We start from the raw sequence: 5,539 nt of genomic DNA on the forward strand, positions 1-5,539 counted from the left end.
TTTGCTCCCTTCATTGCCTGAGAAAAGAAAGCAAAACTCCTTTTATTATCTATGGTTGTATCAGGATGAAGAAAGAAAATAAAGCAACTGCCATGGGAGAGGGAGAGCTGCAAGGTGACTTGAGCGGAGTCAATTAACCCTTTCCTGACAGCATCCATTATCTTCTGTCTCCCTTGGGCCTCTTCTTGGTTCTTGGTTGTTTCTTCTGTTCTCTTTAATGTCCACAGTGGTGGTCAATAAATGGAGCAAGTTTTTTGCTGATGAGGCTGCCACCTCTTTTTGCCTCAGCAGTAGGGTTACCAGGTCCCCTTAGCCTCCCAGCAGGAGACAAGTGACCTGGCTCTTACCTCCGTGGCAGGCCCATGATGCATGCAAAGCACACACATGCCCCCACACCCCTGTGATGACATCACTTCCATAAGTGATGCCATTGTACAGGCACAGGGCGGGGGGTGCATGGGCACTTCGCAGCAGGCTGGTTTTGGCCTCAAATGGGCCAAAATCAGCCTACTGCAAAGCGCGGGAATGTTCCCAGGAGGCCCATTCCCTTGTCTTCCCCCTCCTGCTGGCCAGGTAAGTGGAGGCAGGGGATGGAGGGTGAGAGTGAACAGGATCCCTACTCAGGAGTAGGTGGTGCCCTGGTAAGGGGTACAGGAGCAGAATGAATGCCCAATCAGCCTGGCATCAGGTTTCAATAATTAATTACAAGAGAACTTGTGGTAGACAGCCATTGTGGTATAGTAGTAACAGTGTTAGACTAGGATCTGGGAAACCTAGGTTCGAATCCTCACTCTGCTGTGGACACTTGCTGGGTGACCTTGGGTCAGCCACATAATCTCAGCCTACTAGGTTTGCCAGATCCTCTTACCCTCCTCCCCATGGGAGGGGGGGATCTGGCACTCATCTTTGCAGCTCCATTGCACACACAAAGCTCATGTGCATTCCTGATGCAGCACAATGACATCACTGCTGGGAGTGACATCATAACACCTGATGGGCATACTCTCACCCTTCACAGGGAGCAATTTTGGCCCCTGTGAAAGACATGAGTATGCCCACTGGTAGGCACAATGACATCACTCCTGGAAGTGATGTCATAATGCCCATGGGGAGTGCACTCACTGCGTACTGGCCCAGGAGGTTTATTGCCCAGGGCCTTTTCTTCCCACCAGCCGGGTGAGTGGTGACAGGTGACAGATTCTGGAGCAGCAGGTTCCCCCTCCCCCACTGGGGACAGGCAACCCTGCAGCCTACCTATCTCAAAGGGTAGTAGCTGTGAGGATAAAATGGAGGAGAGGAGAACAATGGTCTGTGGATGAGGAATACAATTCTAAAATTTCATCCCAGGAAAGGAGCAGCAAGCCTATGGTGATCTATGGGCTAAGCAAAGGGAAACTGAATCCCAGCTTCAATTTGCCATTTGGTCGAGCTGTCAGAAGAGCCAAAATGGATCCGTTTTAATATCCCTGTTTGGTGCCTTAACCTCCTTATCTAAACTTCTGAAGTGACTGGTCAAAAGCAGGCTCGGTGTGAAAACTTTATCCCTGCACCCCTAGTTTTGATTGGGTTGGAAAAGAAGATCTCTCAGCTGCAGTAGAATCTATATAATTTAGCCTGGCTTGGAGTATGATGTCAAGACACTGATATCTAAGGTAAGCTCTGCCAGGCTGTGCCAGAATCCTGAACCTATTGCTTATATAGGAATGCTGAGGCTCTAATGTAAATGTGAGTTTAGCTAGCAATGTACCTTTTAATTCTTTTCTTAGGACTTCTGCCTGTAACCCTCTGCCTATGGATTCTTCCCAATACTCTGCACTTCCGAGGTTTTATATGTAGTTATCAAATGTACTGTTTATTCATAATCTTTGCTTGTGAACTGCCTGCTCACATTAGCCAGCTGCTCTGCTTCGTGCTGACCAAGTGCCTCAGTACTGAATAAAGACAGTTCAGAGGGATACAAATGAAGAGGGAAAGAAGGAGTGGAGGAAAATAGGCCACAGGTCTCCTCTCGCCTACATGCCCACGCAACCCAGTCCCTGTCCCTTGGGATTCAAGAGAGCTAGGGGAAAGCATACCAAGGACAAAGAATGTTCTTGAGTGTGGCAGCTTCTATCAGGATAAGGGACTCCCTAGCAAGTAAAAAGATGTTTTTGAAAAAACAGCCATTCCCACTGGACTCTCAGCAAACCCAGGCATAAGGGGCCTGGAACCCTGGTCAGTTGTGACATAGAGAAATTCTTAAAGGTTTTTTTAAAAACAACCTATACCTCCTTCATTCTGTTGCCTCTTTTCAATTGTCATCCTGTCTCATAAAATTAATCCTAGCAAAAAAGAAAATCCACCCTTCCATCACATAGACTGGACCAATAGCAAATCTTCTGACAGCTTTGATCAATTAAAATGTTTGTTAACATTCCATGCCATCTCCCAGCTCAGCTCATTCAGTTAGAAGCTTCACCATCACAAATGCAATACAAGTTACTCTTTCCAAACCTTTAGAATTAGGAGAACTAGACAGATGTTCAAATGAACAAATAACTTGATTATACACTAAGGAATGACTTTCACATGGGAAATGGATGCCACAAATCATGCATTCTTAATCATCTCAGCCATAGTACTTGTCAATGTGAGCAATATATATAACCTTATTAAGTTCTCACATGCCATGATGACATCAGATTTTGTACATATATATAGGGTTGCTAGGTCACCCCTGGCAACCAGCGGGGTAGATGGCAGGGAGTGAGGGGGAATTCCTCCCTTTGTGTGCATCAGTGTGTGCTTGCTCTGCTGATGTGATGATGTCACTTTCAGTAGTGATGCCATTATAGTAGAACAATTCTGCTATTTGGGCAAAACCTCTGTTTTTTGCCCAAATATTGGGGCTTCCCACCACAATCACTTCAGGGCATACCATCAGTAATGCCATGATGTCACAAACAATGTCACATCACCCAGAAAACCCCTTGGGGACAGCTGAGTAGTGATGGGGGGCACAGACCTGGCAGGGGAATTGAAAGGCTACATATATGTGTAAATCAGCACCACATTATGGCCTTTTCATCATGAGCAGGTTTGTAGCTTTCAGTGGGGAAAAAGCTTCCATGGGATCCATTACTATCATATGAATGGTCGCATAACTGGTCGCATAAAGCAGCCCATATTGTAAAGCAAGGTCTTGTCTTACTCTGGTGAAACTGGTGAGATTGGCAAAGCACTGGTATAAGTAATTGCTCATAAATGGAAGCAAAGGCTGCACAATTTGAGATTTGGTGCTTTATCTGAGTAATATATATTTCAATTTTGAAATGTAATGTAATTTTACCTTTGAGAGTCTGAAAGGTAAAAAGAAAAAGTACAATTTATGCAGGATTCTCACATACCTTCTAAAATGTTTTCTAGCCTAATGGCAGTACAGAAAGAGATACTGATATATCATATTGCACACATACTTTTCAGTGTGTGTGAGAGAGAATATGCAATAAATGGGGCCAATTTTCAGAGAATAAATATCTAAAAGGAAAAATTACACTGTGCTGTGTCTTTCCAGTCTTCTGGAATATAGCAGCCTGACCTTGATCTATGGCAACAATTGAATAAGTGGACTTTAAAAAATTCATTGCACTCTTTTTCCCCTTCCCCTGTTCTTTCCTCCAGGTAAAGAATGCTTACAATTTGCTGGTATGAAAATGCCTCATCCGTGATTATAGGGAGCATTGTCATGCCGTTCTAAATGAGTGTGTTTTAAGGCTCCGTGCTGTAAAATGACACAACCACTTGGAAACCAGCACAAGTGATGCTTTCAAACCGAAAAGTGTGCAGCAAGTATGGCAGGAATGCTGAAGCCGGAAATGGCTGGGATTGCAGTTCAGAAGCAAGATTGTGTTTGTTTAAGCCCGCGTGTGAAAGGTGATTCCCCTCTTCCCAGCACTTTCATCAGGGCAACTGTGATTAAAACATTGCCTGCCCACAACAAAGAGGAAGGTGTTCTTTCTCTTTGTCGAGCTGTCAGTCATTTAGCTGGTATGCAGGTTTGGAAAGAAACGGAATGAAATGTTCCACTAAGTAGTGAAAAATCTTTGGGAGTTTTTTAACATAGACTTCACTGTGTGTTTCTTCGGACTGCACAAGAATGAGCAATTACTATGGAGCTGAAAAGTCGGGTACTTGCTGAATATGCATATTTTTGTGAATATGCATATTTTTGTGCAGTTACAAGATTGAGAATCTTTAGAAGAGCACCAAAGGAGCAACATGGAGGCCATCTTATGAGAGCAAAGCAGCTTAGTCAAGAATGAATGTAATCTAAGCAAAGCAGAAATTCAGAGCTGCTTTGCACCATTAGGAATACCCAGGATTGTTTCAGAAATTATGGATTCACGTTATTTTTATCCTGAATCAATAGTCCTTACTTAGGAAGGCAAGAAATAATGGGTATTTTGACTGCCACCAGTTCCTGCTGTCTGTCCAAGTTACACTTGGGTCACCATGTGACCAAAGTGACCCAATAGTTGAATACTATTCAACTGTGACAGTCCCAAAGGCAACAGAATGACTCCTGCAACCCAACCCTTTTGAATTATATGACACAGAGAGATTACGCCACATTTTGTATGTTTTCTATTACTGATTTAATGTTCTACATACACTAACCACGATTAACTGCTGTTATTAATCAAACTGTTCTGGGCATGCCTGAAGTCACATTTCCCTACTTAAGCTTTTTAAGACCATGTCACAAGACAGGCAGAAAATGGCAGCAGACATGTCAGAAGGATCATCCACAGGTAAGAATCTTGTGTCTTGTCAAGGTCCTTTTCTCTATTCAAACTGATACTTAGTTCATATCGCTGTTATATTGCTCTCTCTTAAGGACATATTCAGTTAGTTATCTGTAATCCAGATGCAAAGTCTACCTTGACCCAAAGGCACATTTGCTTTTTAAAACACTCTTTTCTGCTTTCCTGCCCACATTAACAGCTTTCACAAACTTGTGCAAGGAATGAGAAAGAGGCTGAAAGGTGTTTTTTAATGAAAATGCCTAGTCTCTAGTGCCACAAGCAATAATCTGTGTACTTAGTATAACAGCCACACTCCATGTAACTCAAGAGTTCTATAACTGGAGCTCTAGACACATAATTTGGCCCTAAAAACATGGTCCAAAGAAAAATGAAAGGGAGGATATTTAATTCTTCCCCCAATATGCATGTGCACATGTGATTTCCCAAATGAAAATGACTTCAGAGGTTTCTTTAAGCCCTAGCAGAGAGAAAAATATGCCTGTGTGTTCTGCCTACCAAAGCTTAAGCAGCTGGGTAAGGGATTTTCCCTTGACACTTGACTTTGCTCCATAAACAAGGCCCCCATGGCTGCATTTTAGAGCTGATTTACATGGGGACATCTTTAGAAATTTTCAGGAGATGCTGCAAGGTCATTTTATTTGTCAGGGCTTTTAATGGAGTATAGACTGCAGGCATCTTTGGGGGGGAAGGGGATTATCTGAAGGTTTATTTGCATGTTATAAATGGTGGTATTT

This window comes from Eublepharis macularius, chromosome 8, assembly GCF_028583425.1.
Source record: "Eublepharis macularius isolate TG4126 chromosome 8, MPM_Emac_v1.0, whole genome shotgun sequence".
In the NCBI taxonomy this organism is placed as follows: Eukaryota; Metazoa; Chordata; class Lepidosauria; order Squamata; family Eublepharidae; genus Eublepharis; species Eublepharis macularius.